Raw genomic sequence first — 20,657 nt, forward strand, 5'->3', positions numbered from 1 at the left:
TTCCCCCGCATCGGCAGGCGGACGCGCAACCGCCGCGCCACCAGGGAGGCCCCCCCACTGCCCATTTTTTTAATTGGATTGTTTATTTTGCCATCGAGTTGTGTGAGATCTTTGTATATTTTGGATACTAGTTCCTTATACTAGTTCCTTATCATGATTTGCAAATCTTTTTCTCCCATTCCGTAGGTTGCCTTTTCATTTTGTTGATCATTTCCTTTGCTGTGCAGAAGCTTTTTTATTTTATGCAGTCCCACTCGACTATTTTTGTGTTTGTAGCAAAAGTATTCTTGATGTTTTAGTGTGCCAGTTAAAAAGGAACGCATGTATTTTTATTTCTTATCCCCGCTTTGTGACCACAAATTCTTTAAATTTGCATCCAGAAAAATGGCCCATCGAAATTGCTCCTTAGAGCTTATTTGGGGCCTGGTGGGCACACTGCTTACCTTTCATCCTCTTGTTAGTTTGCAGGTTGTGCCACATCTGGAAGGAAAGACCTTTTACTACTAGTTGCAAACCTGTAACAGCAAATTTGATATTGTAAAGCGTTCCATATATTCCAGTGCAATATTTTAAAATGGTCACCACTCTAAGTTTGGAAAAGTTGTGCGCTTTTTAGTTTTCTGAAGGAACTATAAAAATCGAAGGATGAATCTAGAAGGATCACCACTCGAAATGTGTAGTGTATCTAGTAGATACCTTTTAAAAATATAACCTCTCTTTTCCCAGACTGAGCAAAGATAAAACCTTTCTCTTTCCAAATTTTGAAGACTATTATATCATATAAAATAATAAATGTAGAAACTTGTGTGGAATAAATGATCTTCCAGGCATAGTGTAGAGTATATTATACTTAGTCTAAGGACACGAAATTAGATTTTATTATATTTCTATAACATAATATCCTCTTGGATTTTGTTTATTAAGTTAATGTGCTGGTAAAGACGTGATGATGTTGCAGATCCAATTATTAAAATGAGGCATCTTTTGTCTGAACCATTTATTGATACCAATTAATTATTTTGCCGGATAAGAGCCACTTTATCAGTTCTTCTGCTAAAGGAAAGAAGCCAGTGGCCATCTCGTTTGTATTTCTTATTGCGTGTTATGGTAACATTTCAAATGTGTGTTTGGATGGTGCAAATGCCGATGTCTCTAACGACCGTAGCAGCGTACGCATTTGAATCGAAGCGGGATAAATGAGAAGTCTAAGCGGCTGCTCAGTGCCATCACAACTGTACCTAATTAAGAAGGTATTTGGGGTTCACCGCTCTTTGGTTTCTTAGGTAGGAGAGAATATTCCGAAGGACATGGTTAAGGAATGGTTACCAGGACAATCGCATTCAAAGAGTTAGAGGAGACAGTGAATCTGTGGGGCTCATCCATTTTGATTGATTCAACTGGGCTTTTAGATTCATTCAGACAGCTGCTGTCTCTGGATTTTATTTTCCACGTAATTCACCCAAGCGATTGGTGATTTGGGGATCATTTAAGCTTGGCTGTCCATAGTGATAGGATTGACAGTGTCTGTGACCAAAATACCATCGTTAAACCTGAAGGAGAATGGTTGTGTATGTTAAATGTCACTGGAACATAGCTTCTGGCGTCTGGAATAACATAAATGGTTTGTCTAATTTCACTTATTAATTCTGTCAGGGTGGGATAAGATTAACGTGATTTATTTTAAAGCATGACTGACCCCAGAGTGTTTGGGTTTTATTTTGGATTACTTTGCTGTCATCACATTCTACCCCGTGTGTTTGGCTGCTGTTCTGTTTTTACTCTTTGACTTGCGCAATATCATCAACACACTTTGTGTTATGTCTGGTTAGAGCCACAGTTACACACTGCAGATTGAAAAGTGTACCCAGCTCTACGGCTCTGAGTGCCTTTGTCCCCAGCTAAATCTGAAGCGGGACACAGTAAAGTGAACTGGACATAGAAATGCTGTTAAAATCTTGCTGTACGTTTTTATCTTTCTTTGTGGGCTAGTTCTTGATGGTGAAACTGTGAACTGTGCAGCTCAAGACTCTTCTGGCAGGGGCCCAAGTTGGACCCCCATGCGAGAGCTCTGCCTGCTCAGCCTTTGGGCCTTTCTCTCTCCTGCCCTCTGGAGGGCATCAGGGAATATGACATCCAAGGACTTCCGCTGCGAGGGAGAGCCGGCATCTTGGTGCGGTTACTAGATGCCAAGTGCTCTGGCCTCCCCTGGCCCCATCAAAGCCTGAATTTGCAGAGGTAGGGAGCGGACAAGAGAGAAGGCAGGGAAGGTACTGGCGGGGTTGGGGGTCTCAGGGAGGAAGCTATTCTGGTTCTTTAGAGAACGGGATTCCTTCAAGTAGAGCCCAGCATGTATCAAATCCATCTCTAGGAAAAATTGGTTCTGGAAGGGTGAGTAAAATGGACTGGTGTAATAAGGCTAGAGTGTGATGGATTCAGGTTCAAAGTTTAAGTTGGGCTCGATCTAAGTAGGGGTATATTGGGGGCCAGGTATCTGAGGCAGCATATGAAATGGTTATCCAATTTTGATAACCTTTTCACTCTACGTCTGCTGTAATAGTAGTGATAATTATATATCTGGTATTCAGTGAGTACCTTGTATGCGTGAGGCCTTGTTAAGTGCTTTATACGCACTGCCCTGTTGCCACCTTACAGCCTCTCTGTGAGGTCGGCTAACATGAGGTTCACAGAGGTTGTACAGTTAATATGAGGCGGGGCCAGTATGTGAACCCAGGCAGTCTGACTCTGGCGCCCTTGCTATGAACAGCTGCGCCGTGCTGCATTCTCCCCGCAGCTGCATGAAAGGGTGTGGCACCTTCTAGAAACTGAGTTCTGCGTGAGTGGGGTGTGGGTGGTGGGAGAAGAGACCGAGCCAAACCTCTTGTGTGTACATACCGTGCTAAGTCCTGGGAGACAGAAGAGAAACCAGGGATTTCTGTCCCTGTCACCAAGAAACTTAAAGTCCTGTTGGACAAGTGAGGTATAATATAAAACCAATGATGCATTATTCATATGATAGAATAAGAAAATATTATCTCTACTTAAGTGTAGGTGGGCAGGGGACTAGAAGGTGTTCTGCTGGAGTCGGTCACTTTCAGGCATTTGCTTTTGAAAGCTAGCTCTTCGTCGCTGGCACAAACCTGCCTTCCTCTGGGCTTTTGATCTGGCGGACAAGACCCCTGTCCCTACAGTCAGCAGCCTCGTCCATTTCAAGTTTGGAAGGGTTGCCCTCAACTGTGACGGTTGTCGTTAAGGTCTCTAAACAGATGAACCCATTAGCCTATTGAACTAACTGGACCAGGTACTTATTTTCCCATTCATTAACAGTAAAAAAAAAAAAAAAAAAAAAATCTCTCACCGCTGCTTGTTTGATGATCGGCCTGGAACCAGTGCCTTATTTCACTGGGCGGATGCTTCTTGAGCGCCTCCTGTGTGCCAGGCACCGTTCTGGGTGTGGGAATAGAGCAGTGAACAGAGGAGACGGGGCTGGGGGGGGGGTCCCCCCTCTCTGGGAGATGTCTTTTCCTCAGATCTCATTTGCTCGTGTACATTTTACAGTTCATATAAAAGTGCCTTTGGTGTGAGTTTCAGGATTTCACACGTTGGGGATGATACAGTGATCACACTGCCTTTCTCCTTAGCCCCAGCCAGTCCTTTCTGAATGATGGGGGGCGGCTAAGGTGGTGACGCCAGCGTGCCCGTGGGGAGGCCTCGCGGGTGCGGAGAGGGCAGCGTGTCAGGGTATACCGTCTTTGTGTCGTGATGGGAAAAGCACGGGGCACACCTGTTTCCTAGGCATGCCCACCAGCCTGCGTCCTAATCCTGTTGTTGATTGGAGATAACTTCAGCGGTCGGTCCGCGAGGCACCTCATCTCCATGGCAACACCTCTAAATATTCCTCTGGTGACTTGTGCTCTATATTCTGTCTGGATCTGAGCCCTCCTGTGGCAAAATATTCTAGAGCTGTTAAAAGAGGGGGAAAAAAAGGCTCAACTAATAAATCTATTCTAAACGACTGAGTCATTTGTTTTGATTACCCGGGTGATTTGCCAAATGTTAATTTAAAACTGAAATAGGCCATGAGCTCACTCCGCTAACAGCGCTGAGTGTTTGAGCCAATACAGCTTGATAATGAGGGGGCCAGATCCACTGCCGGTGCGAATGTTATATGATAAACAGACATTTGGGGAAATATGCAGAACATCTTGGCACTTTTCCTTTAGCTCTAAGGGTTGTAAATACAAAGTAGAACGTGTTCCCGTGAGCCATGTCAAAGGAAGTTGATTTTTGTTTTCGTTTTTGTTTTTTAGGAATTTCTAACTTTTCTTCTGAAAAGGTAACTTGACCTCTTGCTCCTCATTGTTTCCTAACGTAGGTACGTCGGAGGAGGTCCTTGTCAGCTGCGTCCGCCCTCACTGAATACATCCCGTTCTGCACGCATCCAGCGTGAGGTAAGTTTTCCGAACCGCCACACCTTCTTAACACTGATCTCCACCTCCTGATGTGTGGTGTTGGGCTCAACGTTGTACAAAGATCTCTCTCTGTCTGTACCGCAGACTTTAAGGGGGTTTGTTTTAATTGAGCTGAGCGACATCACCGCTTACCCTAGATACTGGGTCTCTGGGGAATGCCTTTTCGAGGGCAAACACATCTCATTTGCTTTCCATTTGGGGGCATGGAAAGTGAATGTGGCAAGCACAGCAGAATGGCTAGAGGTCTGCTCGAGGGTATAGATCTGCTCGTGTTGCCGCGTGAACGGTAGGGAGCAGGAAAGCTGCATGGAGCAGACCCTGGGCCGGAGCCCGGCAAGGCTGGGCCGCCCGGTCAGCTGTCAGGACTCTTATGCCTGGGGTGAGCCGAGCCGGGGTGTGGAGCTGCCACTGCAGAATCTGGTGATCTGGAGCGTTTCCATGGAGCCACATTAACGTGGGCCGCCAGACCTTTTGCTCGCTAGGACTAAAGTTCTAAGCGCAGCTGCGTGGGTGTGCCAGGCCTTCCATTTAACATGCCCCGGATAGGCGTCCTCCGTCCTCTTCCTTTCGCCTCGGCGGCTTCTGGACGCTCTGTGATGATGCCGCCTCACTCATTTCTCTCTCTTGGGAGATGGGTGACGTTCACCTTTGGATGTGGAAAGGGAGGGAGTCTGCAAGACGGTTCCTCCGGGCACAGTGTAAGGGGCCACGGTCTTTCTGCTTTTGTGGGCCCCAGTCTCCTTGTGTTTATAAGAGAGGTGGGGACGTTTGCTGCACCGGACCACTCAGGGTTTCCACTTGCACCCATCGAAAGGTTGCCGCGTTTTTGCCTTCCCCTCCACCCCGCCCCGTGCCATGCTCAGCCCCACATTCAGCGTAGGGCCTTTGATTTCAGTTAGGGTTGATGCTTCCTAGGTGGTGAGAGTTGCCTTTCTTACATCTGCTTGTTGCAGGATTCTCCAGCGATTTTAAAATACATATGCAAGTATATTATCTTAAACCCCAAAGGCGACTATAAAATATAAACCCTAGAGAGTGAAAAAGTAGGACAGCTTTTTAGAAGTGTTTACTCTGAATTTGATCAATTTCATCCATTACGATGATGGTAGCTGGCAGTCGTTCCCGGGGCCTGGGGCGTTAAACCTGCCCTGTGACAAAAGCTTCGGCAGTTTCTCTCAGCTGTCAGCCTCAGTCGACTCTTCCATCTTCAGATTTAAGCCCTGGCATTACTATCATCCGCAGCCTTTACCTAAAAGGGTTGTTTTCAAAACTTTTTTTTTTTTTAAATGAGAAAAGCCTGTCTTGAAATAAAAACATGAGGTCTAAAACCCCAGTAGAGAATACCCAGCCAGAACTGCCTGGGCTCAAGTAGGAGGCTGCGACTCTTCTCCTCCAAGGAGCCCTAGGGCAGTTGAAAAGCAGTGCCCTGTTTAAGGAGCAGAGGTTTTTCACTCTGTGCCCTTTCACAGCTCTTACTTTTAATTTTCCACAGCAAGAGAGACTAGATTGTTTAAGGACATACACAGATGAGTTAAAAACATCCTCCCATCAACTGAGTTGGAAATGCTGGCCAGGTGAAGCTTGGCCATTCACATGCATTGTTTGCCCTTAGTAATTCCACAGCAGTCTGCAGCCTTGACAAACTCTTGTCAGTAAGAAAACTTGAATACAAACTATGTGTACAAGACTGTGTTCTTAAAATGGAACATTTTAATTTGAAGTCCTTTGAACACGTATTTGAAGTGGTTTTGTGATGTTAAGAATACCCCAGCGACATCTGTAATTTGACCAAAACTTAGCGTCTTTGGGTTTTCTTTTAGAGCAGTGAGTTTCTCAAGTGAGTTAACGAAATAGAATCCATTAAGTTGTGTTTCACCGTGACAGAAATCTCTGGGATTGCTGTAAAACAGTTCAGCAGTCACGATGCAGTGGTATCTTATGATCTTTCTTCATTTCTTTTATTCATTCATTGGTTCAGCCCTACTGTGGACTAGGCCAGGAATGTAGGAGTGAGCAAAACGAAAAGAACGTGATACATTTTCGTCTGATGTTCTTCAGGTGTAGGACATCCCTAGATTACTTTTCCTTGTGCAGAAGAGGAAACTGAAAATTGATTTTCCTTTTGAAATTAAATTGCCCAGTATTGAGTAGACCAGTATGGGTTCAGGGGTACAAACCAAAGTCCCTGTCTCCACTCTGCTCCCTGAGCCTGTGAATTATGCCACCTCCATATAAGCGTGTGCAAACAGTAGAGGACGCCTTAATTCCTGGGGATGCAGCTGTGCCTGGGACCCAAACGCCCCCAAAATGAAAACAAATGTAAACTGTATATTTCACACGCTAGTTTTTTTAAGTTTATTTGGAAAAAATGGACAGTTTAGGAAAATGGACTCTGCAGTTTCCACATGAGGACGGATTTTTTTAATGGTAACGTGTCCCGTTTTATGTTCAGTACAGCATTTATCACAGGTAAACTTGATAATTCAGGGACTTGAAATTGTTCCATGTGGCTGCCCTTTGGGTATGGGATTACTTGGAACAAAAACTTGAACACAACATAATTCTTAATGCATCCTTGAGCTGGGTACGCTACGTATTTGTTTTCGTAGTAGAGACGATACTGTTAATGAGACATTTATTTCACATCTAGGAAATATTTGTATCATTGACATACGGTCACTTTCCTGATTGATTTGGCAGTTTTTAGTATTCACAAAGCAAAATTTTTAAAAGCAGTAGTCGTAGTTGTTTGATTTGTACCAGAGATCTTTTCTTTTTTAACTTGGTTGACTTTTTTTTTTAACATCTTTATTGGCGTATAATTGCTTTACGATGGTGTGTTAGTTTCTGCTTTACAACAAAGTGAATCAGTTATACATATACATATGTTCCCATATCTCTTCTCTCTTGTGGTGTGTTAGTTGCTGCTGCGTAACAAAGTGAATCAGCTATACGTATACACATATCCCCATATCCCCTCCCTCTTGCCTCTCCCTGCCCCCCTCCCTATCCCACCCCTCTAGGTGGTCACAAAGCCCCGAGCTGATCTCCCTGTGCTATGCGGCTGCTTCCCACTAGCCATCTATTTGACATTTGGTAGTGTAGATATGTCAGTGCCGTGTACCATTGATCTTGACGTGACCTCTCTTCCTGGCGCACAGATGGGTCACACAGGCTTAAAGAGTTTGGAAATCGTCCACCTGGAGCCAAGGTCTGAAACTGGTGGGCTGGATCTGGCACACAGAGGGGTTCCTTTAAAATTTTAAGTGAATTGCCAGGCGTTTAGAAGTTGAGAGATTTCACATTTTTTTAAAAAAATGCAGCTTTTCATCTTCTCTTGAGATATCAGAAGATCTGGCGGCATGGAGCCTGCATTCCTGTTGGGCAACGCTAGGCTGGAGCCACTAGCCGCTGGATCTTTAGATAGAGCATGAACTCTGAAACTTGCCACGGTCGCCAGCGCTGTGTTATCTCCTTGACGCTAAGGACAAGGATCAGGTGCCATTATCTGAATGTCTTACTCATTTGTAAGACCTGCTTGGCTCTCACGTGCATGTGACTTTTCAGTCCCGGGTCTGGGTGAAATTGCGACTACAAAGTTAGAGCCATCCTTCCTCTCGAAACCTCAGCATGTGAATTTTCAGGTGCATGATGTGCTGGGTGATGTCCATTTGAAGGGGGTACCTCAAAAGGGTTGAGGGTAGACATCTGAGGGGAGGGATGCCTTCTGATGGTGCCTGATTCAGAGCAGGTCTGTGTCGGTGCTTTTCAGCCCTTAACATGTAGATTCTGGTGCAGCAGGTCTGCGGGCAGGCCTGAGGTTCTGCAGTTCCAACAAGCAGCTGCTCATACCACGGCTACTCTGAGGACTCGCCTCTTTGCGTGGCGAAGGGGACTCTCCCCTAAAGCAGTCCTAAGAAAGAGCAGTCATGCGGTGGCGGTTCTAAATATCTCTTCCTGTGGCCTGAGGAAGAGAAGGAGATCTTAACCAGGCTCTTTGGGGTTGAATCTTCATTAACGAACCTGGGTTCCCTTCTGGTTGCAGCAGGATACATTTTTTTTTAATTAATCATTTTTAATGCAACATAGCCTGTGTAAAAGAGAAGTCCAACTTTTATTTTAAATCTTGTTTTAAATTAAGTGCTTCTGATAAAAAAAGCTAGATATGTTAAAGGTCAAGAATCATGAAGTAGGAATTAGAGCTTTAAATTGTATAATTATAGGAGAAAATACTTATGAGAGACTCCTAGAAACTTATTTAAATAAGACCACAGAAAATAGGATAATAATCAAGTCCCTGGAAGTATGATAACCTTGTAACTATAAAATGATATAAGTCAGGGGACTTCCCTGGCGGTCCAGCGGCTAGGACTCTGCACTCTCACTGCTGTGGCCCCAGGTTCGATCCCCGGTCGAGGAACTAAGATCCTGTAAGCCGCGCGGTGCAGCCGAAGAAACAATGATAGAAGTCAGAAAGGAAGAGATCAGTGGATTCAAATATATAAAAATGTCCTGAGAGAGTAGATCTTAAGTATTCTCACTACACACACACAAAATGGTAACTGTGAGGTAGTGGCTGTGTTAACTTGATTGCAGTAATTATTTCACAGTGTATGCATATGTCAAGCCATCACATTGTATACCTTAAATATGTACAGTTGTTGTAATTATACTTCAGTAGAGCTGGGGGAAAAGGTACTGAAAAGGAAAACACAAAACAAAAGGACATGCTCCGTAACCGTTGGCTGAGTGAATTCTCCTGTAGGTAGATGGGTAAAAGACATTCATGTTCTATCACAGAGTAAATGAATGCATGAAAAAATGTTCAGCCTCACTGGTATGCAAAGATGAGCGTATTCAAACAGCAGTGAGGTACATTTTCCATCTGTTAAATCAACAAACACAAAAAGAAAGCCCAACGCTAACATGGTTACCTTGGAACCAGTAAACACTTACTCATTGCTGGTAACATTGTAAGTTGGTAAAAAGCCTTTTGGAACATTATTTGGCAGTATATGGCAAAAGTCACAAAGATTGGTACCCCCTTGATCCAGTAATCCTATCTGGGGAAGTGCGTTCGAAGAAACAAGCTGTTCTAAGAAACGAAAAAAGCTGTGTGTTATGGATATTCCTCACAGTGTTATTTGTAAGGACAAAACATTAGAATTTAAACATGCGACATTAGAGAAATGGTTCATTTATTCAACAGATAGTTTTGGTTAAGTAACTATGATATCGCTGTGAAGTGGAATTCCATGAATTTGTTCAGAATAAAAATTTTGATGCCTGCAGAGCAGTATGAAAGAATCTGTATAATACAGCCTTACTAAAAAATGCAGGATGCAAAATGGTGTATGTGCTCTGATGATTACCTTGTGAAGTGATGTGTTCGTATGGACAAGAACTAGAAGGCACCCGGACGCATGTAAGTAGCACTCTGAGCTTTTGTTCACGTTGTTGTCCTGTTGTTTGTACATTTTGGAGGTTGAGAGTCGTCAGCTTTTACCTCCTTGAATCAACGCCACATCACAAGCAGTGATGTTTCCACTGATCACACAGTAGGTGCTTAGTAAATAGCTGTGAAACAGGATGAGGACTCCTGCTCAGGGCCTAAACGCTGAGTTCCAGTGGTATTGTTCGTTCCTTCTTGATTGCTTTGTTCCACCATCCCGAGCCCCCCTTTTGCTTCCTGTGGTCGGTGGAGAGGCATCTTGGTGTCCCACGTGACAAAGTGTAAATGTCCGTCTCGGAGCTTCGCATTGACGTGCGGCAGGGCTGGGGCCCGGACCGTCGCGTGCCCGGGTTCCGTGTCTGCTGCAGTCGAGCCGCGAGGAAGGGCAACACCCATTTCAGCTTCTGGTTTCCTTCAGAGAAGCAGCAAAGCTCCCCCCTCGGTGTCCTGAGCCTTCTCCCAGCGCCCCCTCCCCTCCACTTGTGTTCCCCATCTCCCTGCTCTCAGTATACTTTTCTCCTTTAATTAGGTCAGTTACTTCATGTCTGTTTTTCTTTTTTGACATGGTTTCCTCTGGCTGTAGTGCCACATATTTTCCCCATTTGTCACTGCCTCTGCAGCTTCGTGTTGCAATCGTTTTTCAAGTGGAACAGAGAGCACACTGCTGAGGGGGGCAGCTCTTGACTCTTTGCCTGCCCTTGCCTGCATGAGTGTTCCTATTTCTTTTGGGCCTAGTTCTGTTTGGTTTTGTAGTCTCCATCGTCAGTTATGTTTGGACTGAAAGATACTTAAGTAAAAATAACGGTAAGTCAGAGAGATGTCTGGCAAAGGTGCAGCACATTTGTTAAGGTTGCTGGTTTATTTATCTCCCCTGTCTCTATGGTGACTAAATCCGGGGCTGGGATTTAATGGACTTAATTTTGACCTCTTGTACATCTCCTGACTTTCCCAGCCTCTGATATAGAAGGAATTCACTTTCACTATGGGACAGAAATCGCCTCACTCAGAGAAAGGGTCCTAACTGGACTCTGGAAAAGTGGTATCTCCAGAGTCTTTGATTCTTCTGCTGTCTTTGCTCCGAGTTCACGTAGCACTTGTAGAGAAAGCGGAGAAGTCTTCTAGATAAATGTGCAGGCGCGCGCACGCACATTCCCGGTGGGTCCAGAACAGTGCCCAAGTGACCGTGTGCTCTGCCACAAAGGGAGAAATGAAGTCCTAACTTTACCCACATGGTGTCAGATCATCAGTTCCAAAGGACTAATGGCATATGTTATGGACAGCAGCCTGCAGGGGACTCTTTGAGTGGCCCTCACTTGCTTCCAGACACACCACCCGTCAGCCTTCCTGGCCAACCCTGGTCCTCTCCGTGAACAGTGTTTTGAACACCAAGTGCTCTCTGTCAGTGGGCCATAACTCATCCTGCCCCCTTGGATAAGAGTAGCCTCAGGATTGGGCATGCCTCTTCTGCACAGCCAGAAACTTTCTTGCTTTAAATAAAATATGTACACTTGAATTATGTGAGGCCATTGCCTGGTTCTGTGCTAGCCCAGTTTCTGGAGTTGTAATATTCACGTAGCTGGTTACTGTCAGCAAGCGCCATCCTTTATTCACCTGGATAGCCTTTCAAGTCCTTTAAAGTGATCTCTGGGTGTTTTGTTAATCCTACTATAAGCAGTCTTTTAAGTTACTTGACCTTTTTTTTTTTCTTTTTTACTGTTAAGGAAATTGGGGTTCCCCGGGTCTCACGTTGAAGAAAATATAGGTATCAATAGTATTTCCCAGGGTCATGTCTTTATTGTTTGTTAATGTGCGGGGCACGAACCCCCGCCCCCCGCATCGGCAGGCGGACTCTCAACCACTGCGCCACCGGGGAAGCCCCGGTGAGAACTTTTTACAAGAGAATCTTTTCTAAGAATATTAAATCAATGGGAACATTGATTAGAAATTACATTTTTTTTTTATTTTTAAAAAGTATCTCCTTTATCCATTACAGGATTCTGAGTCTCCATGCATAGAAATGTTCGAACCATATATCAGAGTTCAAGTGTATTAAACTGTGCCCATGGAAGTCCACAGTAAAGGTTAGGTTTGACTAGGATTCGCACGGAAGAAGTCAGGTTTGGACATTGGTATTCAAATCTAGTGTTCTGTCCATACCTAACTGATGTGAAATGAAGACACGGATCTCTGACCTGTAAGGTAGCTAGAGTCAAACCATCTTGAACTTGAGTTGGTTCAAATGATCCTCTAAAACTTTTTCTCCTCTTCCATATGATGCTTTAAGACTCACAAGGACACTCCAGTTTTAGGAAGTTTAATAATATACCCCAAATCAAGTCAGAGTGCTGTATTTAATGCCAGTGTATACTGTGTTAGTTTACTCCTGGATAATTTATCTATCTGCAAGTCCTTTCATCCTCTCTAGGAACAAATTCACACGTGTGAATTTTTCTTTAAAACCAAAACAAAGGAGTTAGTAAATGATTAATAAGGACTGTACAAAGACTGAGACAAGAGAAGCGACTTAAGTGCCCTTACATTCTTATTCCTCAATAAAACATTAGAGTTCAGGTCTGTCATCAAGTTCAGTTCAAGTCCAATAGGAACTTGTGAATACTTAATGTTTTTATTAAGAGTTTGTAACATCATAAGACTCAATGGATATGGAAGTTGTTTGAAGATTTTCTCCATCCTCAACTCTTCTATTAATAGTACAGAGACTTGAGAAGCCAACAACAGATGCTCACTTGTGAAAGAGATCCATACTTGTGAGACGAATGTTGGATACTCATAAAGTTCTGGGGTTGAAACCTTGCTCATGTGCCTTATAACCGTGAACTTAGAAAATGTATGAGATTAGGGCCATAGCTAAATCATATACATTTGATTATGGTCAGTACAGTAAGCATAGCTCAGGTCACAGCTTTCAGAGAAATCAAAACGTTAAGGCCCAAAGCTGTTAACAGTGCTTGTGTCGTCATCGTTATCATCGTATCAGCCTTGTGTGTTGAAAGCCCAGTGTGGAGAACTGTGCCAATAATAGTTGTAAGTTACTTCCTCATCTCTTTGATTCTTAACATTTCAGTTTCGTTTAAGCAGCTCTAGGGATCGAATCAATTTAAATTTAAAAAGGAGAAAGTGTATATCTAAAAATGTACTTGGAATAGTAGCCTCATTCTCCTGTCCTGTCAACCAGATAAGCTTCCCCCTTTGTCTAGCATCTCTCACTGAAGGATCTCCATTTACTGGATGAGCAGTTAGTTTCTGTAACAGTTCTTCACCGAGGTAGGAAAGCAGTGGTCCTTCGGTAGTTTGGTGAGAATTTGTGGTCTTTGCGGGTCTGTGGCCACCTCTTAAACCGTGTGATACGTGTGTGTGATACGACCATTTTTATACCTTCTTCAGGGCTCTGAATTAATTTACGTAAGACATTCCAAGTGTTTCTTTCCCAGAACCAGTGGAGTTTTTTTCTGTGGATTCTGGTGACGGGTTTGTGTACGTGGTTCTCGGTGTACGTGCCTAGGGGATTCATAATCCATAGTGTCTCTTGCTCACTAAAGTGGTTCGAGCGCTCACTAATTGGAGAGGCTGAGTTCCACCCTTGGCATTGGGCTCACGTGATGGGTTTGAACCTGGAAGCAGTACGCCACATTCTGTTATTTGTAGCCTGTCCTTTATGTTCCTAGCTGTGTCCTCTGTATCGTCAGTCCTTGTAGACTTTACATAGGATCTTGACCCAACTCCTTTGGTCCTCTCCTGCGCGCTCTTTTTTATTACTAGGACAATCTAAGGCATGAATTGAGTCAGGGGTTTGGTTGGGGGGTCACTGCCCTAAACAGTGCTCTCCTGCCCCAGGAAGCTCCTTGGGAGCAAGAATGACTGATGATTCCTCTGGTGTCCTCCAAGTCATTTATGATTTATGCCAGAGGCATTTACTGGAGATACAGTTAATTAAATGAAAGGCATTTTATAAATTACAAACCGTAGCATCACCGTGGTATTACGTAGGACAATCTCAGGATCTTTGTTTGACTTCCTGTTCCTCTGATATCAGTATTCCTGACATGGTTGGAGCATATTCTTGAATAGAAGAGTCCCTCCTACCTAATCCCTTATAGCATAGCATCACATTTTTCCAGCACTTTGTTATGAAGTTTTTCAGACAGACGGAAAAGTTGAAGTTATACAGTGAACACTCCTTGCCCACCACCCAGATCCTATAGGTAAACATTTTGCTACATTCGCATTACTACGTACCCCCCCCCCCGTCCGTTGGTCCGTCTTCATTTCTTGGCTGCATTTCAGAGCAGCCTGCGGGCATCCACACACTTTACCCCTAAACAGACACTGCAGCATGCATATCATTGTGTGGTTGCAGTTTTGACATTCTTAGCGCTGCTGTCAGATTTGCTAAGATTCTGACAGTTATTTTGCGGGTGGCTAGGAAAAGATGGTAAGTTGAATGTGAAATAAGCTCCATTTTCAGACCCGGGGGAGTTTTTGTTTCTAACTACCAGCAAGTGAACAAACACGTTGTATCACTGCCCCTTTTCTCCCACCTTACGCGGTCACATTATTTGTACTGTTGAAATTTGGAAGGCCAGTCTAGGAAATAAAGTTGAGAGTCTGGTTTCTATGGGTAAAAGCGGAGAATTGGCGTTGAGGAGAGCGGGGCAGGAAGTTACCAGCGTGATACCGCCTACTTATACAAGGTCTCGAGAGGGTTTAGCGGCTGCTTATATCACCCAAAGGTGGTAGATTTAATAAACACTAACAGTGCAAATAGAGGGTCCTTCTAACCTATTGGTTATATTCCGTGGAAGCCTAGAACTCATAGAAATGTTTCAGAGGTTTCACCAACATTTAAAAATCTAACGTGAATTAGATTTCTTTAGAAGTGTATCGAGCTACTTAGAAAGCGCTCATAAAAAACAACAGACAGACTCAACTGTGTTTTGTAGTAAATTTTAACATACTGGAGAACACTTACTGAATGGCTTTAAAATAAGGAAAGGTTATTCATGTCAGCTTAAAATAAAATTTTGAATAACACTTACGTGTCATTCATCAAAGTCAGGATAATATTTCTGTTGTGGGAATAAAGACAAAAGGTCTTCAAGTGAGACCGTTACACTAAAGCCATGGTGTTAGGGCATCGGCCTGCAAAAGCTGAAGTTACATTTTGGTTTCCAGTTACAGTGAGCACTTATCCATCTGTTATATTTAGATTTTTTTTTTCTAGTACCTTTAGGAATCTGGAAACAGACAAGTATATGCTTTCAACTTGAAACCACCATAAAAGGGGAGAGGTAGTGAAGAGGCCGGAGGCTGGCTCCAGTGTCCTCCCTCAGACGGGGCTGTGTGAATGGATTAGGGAACCTTTCGAAAGGTCTCTCTCTTAGCCCATAGCTCAAACCGCTCAACACAAGTCTGAAAATGCATGGGTGCAATAGGGCGGTTCGTGATGGGATTTTCAGGGCTTCTTTGATTACGCCCGAAAAGCCTTACAATGGCTCTGGCAGATTTCTTTCACTTGGAGGCCACCGTTCTCACTTTGGTCCCTTTGTTCTGGGTGGTACCACATTCTGTGCCTGTATCTAGGCCAGTACCTGCTTGTTTGTAGCTGCAGTTGATTTTTAAAATGTTTGCTTATCTATATTTTACTTTCTCCTAACATTTTATTATGAAGATTCTCAAAGTTGAAATGATGTTGCAGTGAACCCCTGTATCCCCAGCATCTGGAGTCATCTCCCATTAGCATTTTACTCATCAATGCATATGATTTTGGGATGCATTTCAAAGTAAATGTGGCAGATTTCACCAGTCAAATAAGTTCATATATATATATATGTTTTTTTTTTTTTTTTTTTTTTTTTTTTTTGCGGTACGCGGGCCTCTCACCGTTGCGGCCTCTCCCGTCGCGGAGCGCAGGCTCCGGACGCGCAGGCCCAGCGGCCACGGCTCACGGGCCCAGCCGCTCCGCGGCACGCGGGATCCTCCCGGACCGGGGCACGAACCCGTGTGCCCTGCATCGGCAGGCGGACTCTCAACCACTGCGCCACCAGGGAAGCCCAGTTCATATATTTTACACACTTTGAGTCTGGCTTTTCGAACATTATACAAATGTGCCTAAATCGGCATCGAGTCCTGTGAAAGAAGCTGTCAAATAAATGCCCCCTTTTCACTGGGAAACAATTCAGGAGCCTTTCTTAAAAGTCACAGATCTTCGGGGGGACTTCCCTGGCGGTCCGGTGCTTAAGACTCCACGCGTTCACTGCAGGGGGCACGGGTTCGATCCTCGGTCAGGGAACTAAGATCCCCGCACGCTGGAGCACGGCCAGAAAAAAAAGTCACAGAGTTTCTGGAATTCTGGCATGGAGTTGGAAAAGAATACTGGCTTATTTTGAAATCTGAACTTTTTCGTGACTCAGACGTTGCTGACCTCTGATAGAGAAGGGGGTTATACTTGTAAATTTTGTTTTCATCCTTGAGACAGGAGCCACATAACTTCCAGTGCTTATAGAGAGGCAGGATCATCTTTTAAAGTGTTACAAAATACACGGTGTTGGTCACCCCAACAAAATCTGTTATATTTGGAAAGCAGGGGAGCAGTTAACTACGGACTAAATTTGGTCCAAACCCTGGCGTCAAGGTGTTAAGCGCAAATTATTTAAAAAACACTCTTGTTACAATTGGAACCGTGAGACCGTGATGGAGATGAGAGATTTTAGTGTGCGGCTTTTACCCCCTTTATGCGGAAAGCGCTCCCTCCATCCTTGCAAAGCTGCGTCTCGTTGTTCCCTTTACTCTCAATCCCCAGAACCTTGTCTAAACACTCTCCCTTGGCCCCGGGGGGTTGGCTGGGTGTATTTCCTTCTGGAAGTCTTCCCTCGCACTCCTGAGTTAGCTGGTGGGAGATCCCTTAAAAGCATTCCCCCCTATAGGGGCTAATCCTGCAGTTTCCACTTCAGTTCCAACTGCTCTCGCCTGGGTAGAAGCAGATCTCTGCGATGCTGCCAATCTCTGGACCTTCCAAGAAAATTTACTGTTTAACAACAGAAAGTTAGGAGAGAAAATCTTTGGGGCAGGGACTAGGTGGCGGGGTATGGGTGAAGAACTGGGCGGTTGGATATATCTTACACGTGTCAGTAGAACATGAAATGAAAAATTACCTATAGGGAGTTGTAAAACCTTAAGCAGCGCCTTCAGACAGACACACTACTCTTTAAAACCTGTAAAAAGTTCTTGGCACCGTGGAAGGATAATGCCCTTTGGTCTTGGAAGAGACTATTAGGTTGCAGGGGTTTCGGTTCCTCTACTGCCGACCTGCTCTTTGATCTCAGAATGTGACTGACTTGTTCTGCGATGGTTTCTTTCATAAGCACAGATAATAAAACTGATTTACCGTATATAGTATAATAGGGACATTTAAAACTATATCTAGTTTCCGTTATAGCTCAAGTTTTTGAATTATTAACATTTAGGTATTAACATTACTCCGATTTAATTTTGTTTGAAAACTGTTGTTCTGTATATGAATACTTTATATTCTGTCATTCATATGTACAGTACCACCCTTAAGTAAATGATGTGCCCACAAATCAGTTGAGAAGGTTCGTTTCCTGACTGCAAAACAGATGTCTAAAACACATAGAAATTGATTGGACTGTGTACCTATTGCTGGCAGGAAGGTGGAAAGTTTTCTAGATTTATGATTACGACAGGTGACAGTGTGAGCTTCTATTCTTAGTTTGACCTTGTTCCCCTCTCTTAAGGCAAGACACTTAATCTTTTTAACGTCTCAGTTTATCCATGTGTAACACCTGTACTCTTCTTTCATGAAAACAGTACCTGGTTTATATTTGATAGCATTTGAGGACTTGATATAGAAGGTGGCATCAAGGTTCAAATTACTCTGTAGATACTATTTGTATGTTGAATGATAATCTTGACAAATTACTAATTACTACATTTAGAAAGTTACAACTCTGGAGGGAACTGATATTTGATATTGTTGTCCTGTGTGTTCTAAGTTACCATCATAACGGTAGGAAAATAAACCCTTTCTTGGCGGTGTTACAAAGGGATAAACTCACTTCTTCAAGTGGTTACTAAATCCCCAGCCCTTTAGACAACAAATAAAAAGTGCTCCTTGTTTTATTTAATTTTTCCGGAAGAAAAGTCTTCTGACTAACCTTGGCTTAATTTTTTCTTTTGTTGAGAGCTTGCCAAGTTGTCCTCTGTAAAGAATGAAGGATAAACCATGTCAGTTACTTAAAGCAACAAAAATTACCCTCTACAAACAGGCAGAGGAGTGCGCTTTTGATTTTTAGGTCAAAGCCAAGAACCAAGATTATGTGCAGCTAGCTTATAATACATTTGTACCCAGCTACTTGTGCCTTTGCAAAGAATCAAATATTAACTAAATAGCAAGAGGATTAAATAGCTAGATCCTGAGTAAAACTAGAATACCCATATGACTGTTTTTTAAATTCTATATCCTTGGAAGTTCGGGCTAATGTGAGAGAGAGCGCCGGTCTTTTCACAGTGATCTGCTACTGGATTTTATAGTGTATGGTGTATAACTGTGCATGTGCTTACTGTGAAATTTTTGTAAGTCGTGTGAAAAATGGAATCCACTCGAAAAATTAGAAGACACTGTCTACTTAGGTACAAAGACTGATTTTTATATATTGTTTTTCTTTTGCAGATATTTTATTTTGACATGACTTTTCAGTTCCGTACTTGGACACACGTGATTTAATTTGGTTCCCAAAACAATCCTATAGAGAAAGCGGGACCGGTATTCATGTCCCCATTTTCTCGATGAGGAAGAAGAAAATCACTTGGCTTGTGAGCAGGTCAACAGAGTCAGGGATTCTACCTGGGATTTTGGATTCCATATCTGTTGCTCATTCCTTGAGTTACAGAACAGTGAAGCCAACCAGACGTTCACTGTCCTTTTCATTAAACGCCAGCTTAAAATGAGTTTAACTTTTATACCGTTGTCTCCGTTTACTTTGACAGAATTAACTTGTAATTGATGTTGCACTTGCTAAAACTTTCAGAATTAAATGTCCTGCTTCACAGCTCCTGAATTCGTCTCTTCTCTGTACACTTCCTTGTCCAATATGATCATTTATGTAGCATGTATTTAGCATTTGTTTATGACATTAAATGAGTAGACAGTTTGAAGTGAACTGAAATGAGTTAGTGTTATAATTTTTATTATACTCCTGGTCCTCCACACCGACCTGCTGCGACGCCATGACCGAGGACCCCTATTTTAACACCTAACAAAAACTGCTGGTAGACGTACTTTTTAATGATTTACGTATATTATGCTGATTTATAAACATGAACCCCTTTTCCCGAAACCCGAAGAGTTAATTTTTTAAATGTTCACTGTGAGATTGGAGTCGGGGTACAAATGACACTTCTGTTTCTTGTTTGTTGGAGAAACGGGGAGGTACAATCTAAGTTGCGAAATCAGTGACACACAGAGCACAAGTCACCTGGCTTCCGTTAGTTATGCGACCTTTTAAAAACCAAGTGCCCGTTTCAGAAAAGACTGACTTTTGAGACGACAGACATCGAGCTACTCTTCTTGCAGGGTTCATTTAAAGCTCTGATGCAGACAGAGCTGGAAAATCCCTGACAGGTTTCCATAGAGAAGGTGTGCGATGTTGCCTTCCAGGCAGGCAAGGTGAAGGTCAGCCTCGTGACTCAGCTGCGCCGGCTTGGTGCTGAGCATGGGCTCCCGTGCCCAGCTCAGCTGGCTCCAGACCCTGGCTGAGAAGCCACCTTTCATTTGGTTCAACAGATAAAGAAGAGAATGTGAACACTTGAAAGCCAAATACCGTAGGTACTTTATAGCTTTTCCACCTAAAGACCCGACGAACGCTAAGCACCTCCTTAATCTCAAGGGGTAACGTCTCCGTTGCCACCAGTGCACCACGGCGCCCCACGGTGAGCACGTGTGTACGTTGTCAGGATAAGCGCTTGACTCAGTTTACTGTCTTGTAATTCGTTGGCCAAGACTTGTGGTTTGGTGCAAAGAGCACTCGACTTGGAATCAAAAGCCACTTCCTGTCTGGGTGGCTTATTAGCTGAGGGCAACCTTAGCGTAGCTGGCATGGGATTTCCAGATGGCGTCTTTTCTGCCTGCACAAAAAGAATCTACCGCTTCAGTAAGCCTCGGTGGGTGCTGCCTGATCCACTTGAGATCCCTTCATCCTTTTCCTTTCTCTGTCTCTCTTTCCTTGTAAATAGACCACAACTCTGGTTCTGCGAGCGCAGCTGACCCTTGTCGGGTGTTAGGGGACGGCAATCTGGGCAAACTCGCTGCAGTACTTTTTTTAGCGGATTCATATTCCATCGTTTTAAACTTCGTGTATTTCTTACATCATCGTTTGTAATAACAGGCTGCAAACGACTTAAATGTCTATCAGTAACGAACTGTAGACTGTGGTACATCTACACAGTTGAATACTATGTACATGTTGCAAAGGTGGAGGCTCCTGATGTGCTAACGTGGAAAGTCTCTAAAATATATTGACTAGAAAAGGCAACATGGAAACTCTCTAAAATATATTGACTAGAAAAGGCAACATGGAAACTCTCTAAAATATATTGACTAGAAAAGGCAAGCTGTAGAAGAGCATGTATAGTATATCACTGTTAACGTTTTTTAAACAGGAAAAAGAAAAAAGTGTACGTGGCTGCCTATTTTTCAT

At 43.5% G+C, this 20,657-nt stretch overlaps 1 protein-coding gene and 1 long non-coding RNA gene across 2 annotated transcripts in view; one reads left to right on the forward strand and one right to left on the reverse strand.

The window, feature by feature from the left end:
- The first annotated feature begins 4,385 nt into the window (after positions 1–4,385).
- The window catches only part of FHL1 (four and a half LIM domains 1), a 37,098-nt gene continuing 20,826 nt past the window's right edge, over positions 4,386–20,657 (forward strand). The window contains exon 1 of the mRNA XM_028482206.2: positions 4,386–4,448. The gene's annotated coding sequence lies outside the window, so the exon portion shown is untranslated. The remainder of the gene's footprint in view (positions 4,449–20,657) is intronic.
- On the reverse strand, positions 8,447–10,389 carry LOC114484648 (uncharacterized). The gene is made up of 3 exons (XR_003677799.2): positions 9,842–10,389; positions 9,426–9,564; positions 8,447–8,559 (listed from the first exon to the last, which is right to left on the reverse strand). It is a non-coding gene; the product is annotated as an uncharacterized lncRNA (long non-coding RNA).

This window comes from Physeter macrocephalus, chromosome 21 (genome assembly GCF_002837175.3).
Source record: "Physeter macrocephalus isolate SW-GA chromosome 21, ASM283717v5, whole genome shotgun sequence".
Classification (NCBI taxonomy): Eukaryota; Metazoa; Chordata; class Mammalia; order Artiodactyla; family Physeteridae; genus Physeter; species Physeter macrocephalus.